Below are 13,398 nucleotides of genomic sequence, written 5' to 3' on the forward strand. Positions count from 1 at the left end.
AGGGGTCTCTGAGAAGGCATCAGCTCCCACCTGTTGAACTGAGGTGTAGTAGTTACATAATCTGTTGTCAATTTGAGACTGAAGAGTGAAGGGGTGGAGTTTAGCCTGTCAATCAGGTGGCAGCTTGATGACTTCATTTGGAGGCATTATGGAGATAAATAGCTCACTGGAGGTGGGACACAAGCACACTTCCTGCGAGACATTCCTATTGAGAAAACACATGGAGCTACGCTAGAGCCCTGGAGTTAAAGGAACCATGTGGAGACCCTGCTAGCGCTAAGATACTCCACTGCCAATGGATCCACAAGACTTTCCACCCAGTGGCCTGTGATTTTCCTGCATTCGGTCTCATCGCATGTGTTGCGTGAGTCTGAAGAGGAATTTATAGACTGGTATCAGACATATGGGCTAATATTAGACTTAAGGACTTGATCTGTACTGGGCTGGGATGTTTTCTCTATATTCAATTACTCTTGTATATAAAGCTCTTTCTTATACGCATATGAGTGTCTATGAATTTGTTTCTCTAGTCCACCTGGACTAACACAGTAGGGATCTGTCTCTAGGACAGGTGCATGCTGCCTCGGGCTCTGACCTGAGAGGGACAGGAATTGGGCATGGGGAGGAGCTAGTGATGCCACCCAAAGACGGAGATCCAGTCCCCACACTGGTAGGTAGAGTGATGGTCTTCCAGTGATACCCACATCCTAATACCCCAGAACCTGTGAATAACTTAAGCTCCATAGAGTCAGATACCCTGCAAAGGGTTGCTAGGAGTGGGCATTGACTTGATGATAGTGGGTTACATAGCAAAGGGCAATCAAGATTTCAAATGAGATTATGGGTGCTAATGAACTGATTTTACAATAGGAAAATCATCCTAGATTATCTGGGGGAGTTCATAATAATCACCAGGGGGCGCGGTGGGGGGGGCAAGCAACTAGTTGCCATGCAGCCAAGGTTTGACTCATGGTGACCCCTGAGGCTGCAGAACAGAAGTGCATACCATGGCGCTTCCAGGCTGTGACCTTTTGAAAGCAGATTTGCCAGGTCTTTCTTCTGAGCCACCTCCTGGTAGATTGGAATCACAAACCTCTGGGGCTAGAAGCCACAAGGGTTAACCCTTTGCACCCTGACTCCCGATGCCCCCCGTGCACAATGACATAAGGCTGCCCAGACCTGCTCCGTTGTATGACCTGCCGCAGATCAGAATGTTCTCATGAGCTTTTAGAAATAGCCTGCCAGGTCTTCTGGAAGAAGTCTGGAAGCTCTCCCCTGACAGGTGGGTGTGGGCTGCACCTGAAGGACACTGCTTGGACATCAAACAAGAGTCTCCTGCATGGACAGGGCGCATTCTGTGGACCACTGCTGTCTCCTATAGAAGTCCACATCTGTGAAAGCCCTTGCACGCAGATACAACAAGCTTCTTGGCAACCGCTTGCCCCAAGGCTGGGGGGCTTGCCTGCAATGAATGGCAAGCATCTGCTCTTTGGCAGGGTCCCTGGAGAGGAGAGAAAAAGCCAAGGAGGGGCAATGGGGTGCAGGGTGGGTGGGGTCCCTTAGAAGTCACGTTCTGCAGGCCAGGGAGTTACACTGGGGGGAGGCTGATCAATTCTGGGGAGCTCATGGATGACAAGTGCAGGCAGCTCTCCCTTCTCTGCCGGAGCCCGGAACCCAGGGACATGTGCAAGGCACGTCTGGGCTTCAGAGTAAAAATAAACCCGGGCTGTCAAGCCCCAGCATATTAATGACAATTAATGATTCGCTCTAATCCTCCGTAGCTCTATGTGGGCAACTGCAACATGCTTTGGGCTGGACACCCCTCCCCACTACCCCCGCCTCCTGCATATCCCATCCATATGCTAAGCTGCTGAAGAATGTAGGTCTGGGGGAGGCAGGGAAAGATGGACAAGAGACCCAATGAGAAGGGCCAGCCTGAGGGTGGCCTACAAGAACACCCAACTAGCCTGGGAGGGGAGAGGCGGGGAGGCTCTGCCCACTTGCTCTTTCTTGAGTCCTGCAGGGTGCGGGTAGTCAAGACCCTCTGGGCTGTGAGCTGGACATGGAGGTGTCAAAACGGTGCTCCTGGGGAGACCACATCTGGTCATTTTTGGTGCCATCGCCTCACGCAGACCCACCGCCTCAGTTCTTAAAGGCAAGTGACTGCAGCCGTCCCAACCCCAGGAAGACACCATCTTTTCTTAACTGCTCAGAGGGCGAGGAGTTTCGTGGACACAATGGACCCACTTGTGTCCAGGTGTCCCCACCGAAGCACATGCTGTGTGCCAGTCACCTGTCTCCTCCCTGGGAGGTGCACTCTGACAGGGACAGGCCACACTGCTGTCCCAATCACATGGCACAGGGTCAGGCCTCACCCAGGTGAATAACAAAGGCAGGCCGGCTGGCTGGCCGGTGCCAAGTGCTTAGACCCTCAGCTTAGCCGCACAGAAGGCCCTGGAAGCATCCGTTCTTGTGGCATAGACACTGCCTCATTTCATTCTCCCACCACCCTGTACCCTGCTCCCATCATTTGCAAGAAAAAAATCCCCTGAGGTTCTCACAGCTAAAATAATTTGCCCCACCACCACCACCACCACCTTGAATCCTCCAGCTCACGGAGCTGAAACTGAGCCTCAAACCCTAATCTGTGTGCACCATCATGTCCAGTGCTCTTGGCACAAGGTCTGCCCCAACCTCATCAAAGCCCGGCTCGCAGGTCCCTTGTCCCTTAGGGAGGGACACGTCCTTCACAGCAGTCTGGGAACTACATTTTCGTTGAAGACTGGATTTCACAGACGAGGCTTGGAAGAGTTGAGCACGTTTCTTTCTTTTTGTCACGAACCTTAGCTTCATTCATTCATTCATTCATTCATTTGGGGCTCTTATAGCTCTTATCACAACCCATACATATATCCATTGTGTCAAGCACATCTGTACATATGTTGCCATCCTCATTTTCAAAACATTTTCTTTCCACCTCAGCCCTGGGCATGTTTCTTAGAGGCAGGGGTGAGGACCAAACCCCAGAGGGCTTCAAAAAAATTCTGGGGGCAAAAGACCATTTCTCTGAAAGCCCCTTCTGAAATGCTTGCAGATGACAGGGGGGGGGCGGGGGCAGGAAGACCCCGGATAGTCCAAACAGTTCATGGGCTTGACTGCTGATGGAAAGACCACCGTGAGTCACTCAGACGAAAGGCCTGGTGGTCCATGTACTAAAGCAGGCAGTCCCTGACACCCTCTGAGCACAGTACTGGTCTGACACACGTCAGGTGACCGTGAGCAGGTACTGCTATCGGATGGGTGGAAAGACCACACGTCTCTGACCAGTCAAAAACCAGCAAGCTCATTGCCATCGAGCCAGTTCTGACTCGCAGTGACCCTGTAGGACAGGACAGAACTGCCTCTGGGTTTTTAAGACTGCAACTCTTTTCGGGAGTAGCATGCTTTATCTTTCTTGCGAGGGGTGGCTGGTGGCTTCAAACTGCTGACCTGGCAGTTAGTCACTCAACACATAACCATGACACCACCAATTACTCTAAATGAGTGCAGAAGGCTGAAGAAGACCCAGCCAATGGCACTCCGGAGACTTGGGAGAAGTTGCCCTGAGGTAGGGACTTAGCTCCTAGGCTGAGAGTCAGACACTGAAGGTGAAGAGATTGGCATTGTGAATCCTCTGGTCAGAATTCCTCTGTCGCTCTGGGGTAGATGCCCAGGAGGCTCAAGCCCAACTCCTACAATTGTAACCCATGCCCACATGCAAAAGAAAGGTGGGTGCGGGCAGGCACTGGGGCTCTGCCAGCTTCCCCCTGTGTGTCACGCGCAGGAGATAAACTTTACCTAGACAACGCATTACCTTTTCTTGCCAGTTCCATCTGGGATTAAAACCACACTGAGAGAGGGAGAGAAAAAGAATTTTTAAAGCCCCCCAAAACCAAGTACCTTGAAGACTATCCCCGGCTTTGAAATCTCTCTAATTGGGCACTTATCTGGGGTGGGAACATGGACTTCTCCCAGCCATCACAGAAGCCCACACAGTGAGGAAATTGCTCCCCGCTTAGTCCTGTATGGAATGCCTATTATCTCATCCTGGAGCTGGGTTGAGTCTTTGGAGGCAAAAGCTGTCTCCTGCCACAAGCCCCGCCACTGGCCTGAGGAGGGGGGAAAAAACACCAAAAAAACCCAGGTGATTATGAGAGACTCAAGTTTAGCCACCTAGTGTCTCAACACCCCCACCCCAAACATGACCCCGTGCAAAGGCAGCCGGGTGGTCTGTAACGCTCAGGCTTGAGTTTCAGCTTGCAACCACCTGCTCACCACGGGGACTGGCCCTGCTGCTGCCCCGGAGTCTCAGCCCCCTGGGTGTCCATCTCCAGCTGAGAGCCACCTCCCTCCTTGCCAGTCCCTAACAGCCCTGGTAAGACACAGATCCCAGGGGCTCCCACCCAGGAGCCCTCAGGTTTGCATTGCCCCTTTCCTGTAAAGGATCCCTGGTGGTGCAGCGGGCTAAGCATTGGGCTTCCAGCCAAAAGGTTGCTGGTTCAAACCCATCAGTTGCTCTGAGTGAGACAAACCAGGCTGTACCCATAAAGACGGTTAGTCTAGGAAACCCTCCTCGGTCCTACAGGGTGGCCATGAAGAGCCAACTCCATGGTGATGGCTTTGATGGTTGTGTAGCTGTTTCTTTAAAAAGAAGCCAACAGCCTCTTCATCACAGGAAGACATTTCCGCCACTTCCCAAAGCTTTTCTGACAGAAGAGTCTGGAGGCTTGTACCCGCTCTTGCTTCCTTGACCTGTCCGCCTAACCAAGAGTTGGGCATGTCTGAGCAAGTCTAGGGTGGACACGGAATGTAGGTGAGTGGACACGGAATGTAGGTATGTTGAACCGTTCAACCAAATCTTGCATTAGGGTCTCTTTTGGCTAACCCTCCACTCCCTCCCTGGTACACACACACTCTCTCTCTCTCTCTCTCTCTCTTCCATCATCTCTGCCACCACACCCATCCAAGCTGGCAAAATTCTCCACATGAGTGTGGTGGCCTCCCATGAGTCACACCCCCCTGCTTGCACCACAATGCTAGCCTGCACACTCTTCAGAGTACTGCCATGCCAAGGTCACAGAATGAAGGTCATCCCTTTCACCTGACCCTGGAGGCCTTTCCTAACCTGGCTCCAGCTGCATCTTTCCCCATGCTTTCTGGCCAGCAATCTCAATTTCTTTTCTCTCTCTCTCCTCGCCCCTCTCTGTCTGTCTCTCTCATCCCCCCACACATACACCCACCATCCTCCTTGAGACTCTGCTCATTGCGCACCATCTGCCTGGATTGTCCCTTCTTCCATCCCTCCCTCCCCATGAAAGCCCCGCTCAGAGGTCACCTCCTCCACGAGACTGCCCACGTGGCGCACGGTGCCTAGCAAAAGTGCACATGCGCACATGGTTACCTTTGCAAAGTCATTGGTTTGTCAGTGTTTGAAAACCCCTGCGTCCGCCCCAACTTCAGTGTTTGAAAACCCCTTCCTCCCCAAGGCCGACTCCAGGGGATGAACCGAGGTTTGGAGATGGAGTAGAAAGGGCTTGGTGGCTTGCTTTCTGCACTTCTCAGAATAAAAGGGATGCTTTGGTTTGGGGAGGGGGACAGAGAGGTGGCTCCATGCCAAAAAGGCTGCACCACAACCTCTTGTCCGGGGCCTGCCCCATGCCAGGCCCACCACAGGCTTGTGGAGGAAGCCATGACAGAAAGGCATGAAGGACACTCTCTTGTCCATGCACGTGAGACAGCGGATTCCCTGAACTGCCCTCCCCACTGCCAGAACTGCTGGCCTCCCCCTGCTCTCTCAGCCCCTCCCCCCTCCGGAGGCCACTCAACTCACACTCACTGTCACGGAGTCAATGCTGACTCGCAGTGACCCTACCGGACAGAGGAGAACCATCCCTGATCGTTTCTGAGACCCTACCTCTTATATGGGAGTAGAAAGCACTGTTTTTCTCCTGAGGAGTGGTTGGTAGTTTTGAACTGCTGACCTTGCAGATCACAGCCTGGAGTTGAGGCCCAGGGATTTAGGACAACTGGGAATCACCAGAAAGAGCCCACTCTCTTCCTTGCCTCTGTATGGTGGAAGTTTTACGTTGATCCTGAGACCAGGACCTAGCCCTTCCACAGGTCTTGAACCTGAACTATTTCTTCTGTTCTCCATTTCCTCCATGTTTTGAGACAAGACACCCCCCCCCCCCATTCCCAAAACTCAATCACAAAACTGGAACTCTGATGCCCCCTGCCTAGGTCACTGTCCACACCGCCCCCACTGTCATTCTCTCTCTAGTGGCAGAGACTGGCCAGATTCCCACCAAACCCATTCCCTCTTGTCCCAAGCCCCATGTGGGACTTCATTCTGGGAAACCCAACACAGCAAGAACTGTGTCTCCACTAAAGGGGGAAAGTGGTGAACGTCAGTACTTCACCCTCAGACCCCGCCCACAAAACCTCCTGCTTCACCTTCTCTCCTGCTCTTTCTCCATCACTGGATGATGAGCATCAGAAAATACGACCCTGGACTGAACTATCCAACATGGTAGCCACTAGGCAAGAAAGAGCCTCCATGGGTCAGAATCAACCGATGGCGGTTTTTTGTGTGTTTTGGAACCACATGTGGTTATTTAAATTTTAATTATCTAACATGAACAGTCCCATTGCCTCATATGCAAGTGCAAGTGGCACACTGACTAAGGAAGACCGAAGAAGAATAGATACATGTGAATTGTGGTGCTGGAGAAGAATACTGAATACCGTGGCCTGCTAAAAGGACAAATCCACCTGTCTTGCAAGAAGTACAGCCAGAGGGGCTCCTTAGAAGCAAGGATGACAACACGTCTTCTTGCATGCTTTGGACATGTTGTCAGGAGAGACCAGCCCCGGAGGACGTCATGCGTGGTGAAGTGGAGAGGCAGAGAAAAAGAGGAAGCCCCCCAATGAGATGGATCGGCACGGTGGCTGCAACGATGGGCATAGGCGTAGGACAATTGTGAGGATGGCGCAGTGTTTCCTGCTGTTGGGCAGAGGGTCACTATGGGTCAGAATTGACTTGACAATTGACTAACAACAACAACGTGAAAGGAAAACACCAAACTGACCAACCAAACGAACGGACCGAACCTGCAGCTTTTCCATGTCCCCCACCCCCACCTATTTCAAATGCTCCATAGCCACAGCACAGGTGACAGACAAGTTCCCCACTGCAGAAGGTTCTCTGGGACAGCACTGCCCTAGAGAGCTCATGCTGAAAGAAGCCAGGGTCCTGAGTGACTGTATGGAGCAGAGCCGTCTCACCCTCTCCAGTGGACCTCTCCCCGCACCCTATGTGAGTCAATGAGTGGAGCTTACTGAGTGGAGCGCCTGAGACTTGTGATGGCTGCGGTAGCTAGCAGTGAGTGTGCCTTAGTGCCGGCCAGCTGACTGTCCCCAGCACCTCTTCTTGACCCTTCCTTTATTTGGGGGTGCTTGTTCTTCCTCCTCCAGCCTCTGCACTTCTCGAATTCTTATCACAATTTTTGCCAAGTCTGTTTACTACCTCTCAACTCATACGCTATCATCTCTCCTTAAATGGAGTTCTTAGAACTGGATTGGATGAGGACCGCTAATGTAATTCTTTAGATCAGCGGTTCTCAACCTTCCTAATGCCACCCCACAGCCCTTTAATACAGTCCCTCATGTTGTGGTGACTCCCCCCCCAACCATAAAATTACTCTCGTTGCTATTTCATAACTGTGATTTTGCTACTGTTATGAATTGGGCGACCCTTGTGAAAAGGTTGTTCGAGCCCCAAAGGGGTTGCGATGCACAGGTTGAGAACCGCTGCTTTAGGTGGAATACTAGTTGTACTTGTCACTAACATTAGGTAGATATGATGTACTTGAGGATGATCTATTCAAGTCCAGCTACAACCTGTAACCTGCCTGAGGCTTGGAGCCTGAGCCAGGCGTGCTGTCTTTTCTTTATTTAAAAGAGAGATTAGCAAGTGCTGGGGAGGCATTAAAGGTGGACTGGCACCCCCCCCCCACCCCCGCTAAGACTTTTGCTCTAAAATAAGGGATGATAAGAGCAGCCAAGGGGGATGGGGTGGGCATTGGTGGTTCACCGTCAGGCATCTCACCTCCCCAACCAGGGGCCTTGGGTCTGATTCCCCAATGATGTACCCAATGTCAGCAGAAGGTTGTGCAGTGCCAAACACATCTCAGTATAGCTTCTAGCCTGTGGCAGATGAGGAAGAAAGGCCTGGCAAGATCTACTTCAAAAAGAAATCAGCCCACGAACGACCACTGGATCTACTGTGTGTGCGCTGAGCGCAGCTCAATGGCAGGGATGGCAACAGCCCTCAGTGACGGGCCTCTGAATGCCACACATGCCTGCCCACGTGGCCACGGAGCCACTTGATAAATGGTGAACACGTGGAGGCAGGGCCAGGAAACTGCTCTGACCTAGTTGGTGGTTTCAGTCTGAGGCAGAGCCTCATGACAGAGAAACTGGAACTGGAATGCTAAACCACACTAAAGGATCTGTCTCCCGGCTTGGCCCGGTGGCAGTCTGTGGCGTGGTGACATCTCAAAGAATCGGGACATTCAATAGCTCCGGGGCCGGATCAAGACATGCTGAGGCTTGAAGCTATGTCCCACGTCATCCCAAACACCAGAATGCATTTTCACAGAAAGAACATCGAACGTTCTATCTAAACACACATTAAAGCTGCATATATACAAAAGCACCGCATATTAAGAGGGAGGAAGGATTGAGGAGAGTGGGGGGGGGGGGGGAAGAAATGAGAAAGGAGGAGAAAGAGCCGTCTTAAACTGGATTGTGCTCTCCGCTGCTGGAAATCCTTCCGTGGCCCCCCCTCAAACCAGGGACAAGTCCAAACTCCTTTGTACACACAGACCCAAAGCTGTGGGTCCTTTGGATCCAAATCTCACCACTGAAGACCACCCATTGTCTTCAGGCCCCCACGGGCAGAGCAGAAGAGCCGTGTTGGTGGGTGCTCAGGGCCAGCTTCAGCTGATGGCTGGCTGGCTTGGAACCAGTTCATTCCCGTTGGATGGCCCTGCTGAGACTCGCATTTCTGCCGCAGAGAAGAGGACTCGGAGTGTCCTTTCCCCAAAGGGCCCCGGTGGGTCTCAGGTGCGGCTCTAACCAGGAGCTGGTGGACACAGAATCACTTCAGCATCCCCTGGGGGTACAGGTTCTGATTCCGTCTCACTGGGACAGAAATGCAAGTTCTCAGCAAAGAGTTGAACCAGAATCAACTGCTTCCAAGCCTGGGTTGTGAGGTCCTTCATTTCCCATCAGACCCCCGAACTTAAAGGACTCTTAAACCCCGATGGGAACCATTATATTTTCCTGCAACCAAAAGCAAACAAACAAAGCCAAACCCACTGCCATTGAGTCGAGGCTGATTCACAGCATTCCCCTGGGGTGTCTGAAGCCCTAACCATTCACAATCGTGGAAGGCCCAGTCTTGCTAACCACAGAGCTGCTGGAGATTTTGAACTGCCAACCATGAGGGTCACAGCCCAATTCATTAGCCACTACACCACCAGGGCTCCTCATAATCCAAACCTACTAAGCCAGCCCTGGTCCTCTCACCAGGCCCTGTGCGCACCACTGTCTCTTTCAGAAGAGGAAGTGTATCTTCCCGGTGCTTAACATCTATATCTGCAATACTTGGCACAGAGCGATGCTAGCAAAAACGTCTGTGGATAAGCGAGCAAACAAAGGATGGAAACAAATGTGATATTATCCTGCTTTGATGGCATGCCAGGTTATAAAGGCCTGTGATTCATTAAAGCGTGAAGGCGAATGTATTAGTAGTAAGTGTATATTATTTGGAAGGACAGATCGCTAATAACAAGTGAGAAAAAAATATTGGAAGAGGTGGTAGGCAACGAGGAAGTTGTGAGCATTTGACAATACACATACACACTTGTGTCCACATGCCAGGCCAAGAAACGGAATCCCCCTGGAGAAGCTGAGCCCCAAGGACACATCCGCTTCTAAGGACCTGGTGCCTAAGGCAGAGTTTTCCAAAGTGAAGTTTGAAAGCCACCAGTACCAGAATCACTGGAAATGGGTTAAAACACAGAATCTGAGGTCAGAAGGCAAAAGAAAAATCAATGCATTTGAACTGTGGTGCTGGAGAAGGGTAGTGAAAGTGCCACGGACTGCCAGAAGGACAAACAGACCTGTCTTGGAAGAAGTGCAACCAGAGTGCTGCTTAGAGGCAAGGATGGTAAGACTTCGTCTCACATACTTTGGACGTGTTGCCAGGAGAGACCAGTCCCTGGAGAAGGACCTCATGCTTGGGAAAGGGGAGACACAACTAAACAGGGGGAGACGCTGGATGAGCTGAATGGACATGGTGGCTGCAACAATGGGCCAGACATAGAACAATCGTGAGGATGGTGTTTTGCTCGGTTGTGCACAGGGTCACTGTGAGTCCGAACCCACTTGATGGCATCTACCAACAACAACCCCGCCTCGGTCTCAAAGCTCTGCACTCAGCTGCTAATCTAAAGGCTGATGGTTCAAAGACAGGCAGTGGGATCAAAAAAGAAAATAGTAGTTACACCACCAACATCAACAACAACAAGAAGCACTCCTGTAGAGCCCAGGTCTGCCCTGTAACACCCCAGGCGCACTGCCTGAATTTCTGGGACCAGGAGCCGGAAGTCTACACTGCTAAGATGTCCTTTGGGTCATTCTTAAGTATATTCATGTTTGAGAACCATTGCCCCCAGCATCCCTTTGCAAATCCCCTTCCGGCCACCTGCTGCCCAGAGCCATGGATGCCTGGGAGCAGCGCGGCTCACACATCCCAGGATTCCAGCAGCGTGTGCTCAACTCTCACCTGGGACCCATAAAGGCTGTGCTGGAGAGAAGAGAGAGAGACCCAGGCATAAATCACGCTGCTCTCCTCCTCATCCACCCCTGCCTTCCCTTAAGGATGGCCCTGACCCCAAGGGACTGCTCACTGGGCATTTCAATAAACTCCAACTGGCCCCTTTTCAGATGGTCCAGTCAATTAGAACTTCATCAGGAATCAATTTGTGAGGCCCAGCTGAGATGTAACTATAGATCAGGACCATGGCAACTGATTATCCCACTAATGGAATATTCCATTGATTAATTGAGTATTTAAATCTTTCTGAGCAGGGCTGTGTGCTGCCATTGTCACAGGGTGGAAGGGACACAGAAAAGTGTTGGGACTCAAAGATCCAGCTCTCTCGGCAAAAGGCCATGGGCTGTGTCCGGAGCTCAGAGCACGGGAGCATGGTGCCCTGCTGCCATGTGATGGACCAGTCTGTGAGTGTCTCAAAGACTGCGTGGACCCCAGTGCAGTACCTCGTGGAGACCAGTCAAAACACAGGGTTCTGGGCCTGCTCCCTCGTCTGCCTGTGCAGGTCTGCACGGGGACCGGGGCTTCGGCATTTCTAAGGAGCTCCCCGGTCAAGCTGTCACTGCATGCTGAGTAGCATTGCTCTACATGGGGTGGCCCAGAGAGTGCGATCGGTTCAGCTCTCTGCTGCTAGCTGACAGAAAGCTTGGCTCTCCAAGTGCCCCCAGAAATGCCCTCGAAGAAAGGCCTGGTGTTCTGAACCACTGAACCCGGTGAAGTACAGTTCCACTCAAACACACCTGGACCCACCCTGAGTCCAACTCAACGCATCGGTCACTGGGTTTTGTCCGTTTTGATTTTCTGGTTCTGCAATTTATATACATTTTGGGGGTGATAGAGGAAGATCAAGATATTTTTTCTTAATATTGCAGGGAAAGTCATCAACAAAAACTAACCTTCTCAGCTTGGTGACTTAAGCAAGCTATGGGAACATAAAAACAATGACTAGAAATAACACCTGGGGGGGAGTTCACCGCAAAAGAGAAAGGTATTTTTCACGGAATAAAGATGTCTGCTTGCTTCTGGCGACGTTCGCTCTGGGAATTTCCACTGACCTGACACTTCGTCTCACTTGCTGTTGCAGGGTGAAATTAGCCAGAGGGATTTGGATGTTTACAGTGATAAGGACACCCACTCTTGCTTTCTCTCCCCTCCCCACGCCCAGCTTAATATTTTATCGCCAGTGCCGTGAAAGTTTACAGAGCAGATAACCAGTTTTTCATTCAACAATCCACACATATTTTGTTGCATGGCATTGACTACAGTCCTTCCAACATGTCGCACGGATCCCACTTCCCCTCTGGTTCTCTTCCCTCTTCCTGCTTTCCTGCCCTGCTGGAATTGGCCTTTGGATGAATGCTGCCCGGGGACCTCCGAGCTCGGATGCGCGATTATGCTCAGGTGTGCATCCCTCTGTAGCGCTCGCTCATGTCCCCCTCATGGACCTATTGTTTGACTGAAAACAGTGGCATGGCATTGAGCTCAGGGTCAGCCCTGAAGGGTGCCTAAGGACCATTGTCTCCGGGGTTCCACCAGCCTCAATCCTGTCAGTAAGCCTGGTCTCCTTTAGGATTTCAAGTTTTGTGCCCCAGTTTCCTCCCACCCTGTCTAGGACCTGCTCTCTAATGTGGTTCCTTTCACAGCAGCCGGTCACCATCTAGTTCTTTGAACCATAAGGTTAAGGAGAGTGATGTTCATGAGGACCATTAGCCTTTTTCTTTCCCTGTCAAGCATTTACATTTTAACAATGTTAAGAGTTTATTGACAGATAATTCACATACCATACAATTCAATGGTTCAAATTTACTACAATGAGCTGAGCAGTCATCCCCACACTGGACCCCAGGACATTGTTGTCATTCTTGTGCTCGCCATCAGCAGCTCCCTGTTGCCCAGTCTGCCTACCTCCCCTGCCAGAACCCCAAGACACCATTAATCTGGCTCATGTCTCTACAGATCTCTCCATCCTGGGCTTGGTCCAAAGAAAGCCATGCAACAACCACAACAGAAAACCTCAACCCAAAAGAAAGTAGAAAATAATAAAAACTGGGACAAATAAAAAACGGGTCAAGAGGGAAAACGGATGATAAGATGTTACTACATCTGCAGTCATTCATTTCCCAATGCCCTCTGCTCAAGGGCAAGGCTAGTCACATCCCTGGTCAACAGTCTGCGGGAGTCCCACACGGGGACTATGCAAATGAACCCAAGGCAGCCCCTGAAGCCCCAGTGCTTCCTATGTCACTGCTCCCCAAAGTTGGACGTAAAGGTCTGTCTTTGTGGACGATGTGCAACCAGACATGTTAACACGCTAGAGGGACCGACCCTGGAAAGAAATCTGCTGCCGTCAAGTCCGTTCTGACCCACGATGGCCCTGTGTTTTGCAGAGCAGAACTGCTCCATGGAGTGTCTTGGCTGTAATCTTTATAGAACCGGGCCAATGAACAGCACCGTGGTAA

The sequence above is a fragment of the Echinops telfairi genome, unplaced genomic scaffold (genome assembly GCF_000313985.2).
Source record: "Echinops telfairi isolate 266 unplaced genomic scaffold, ASM31398v2 ScPeMD7_7409;HRSCAF=8447, whole genome shotgun sequence".
NCBI classification, from domain to species: domain Eukaryota; kingdom Metazoa; phylum Chordata; class Mammalia; order Afrosoricida; family Tenrecidae; genus Echinops; species Echinops telfairi.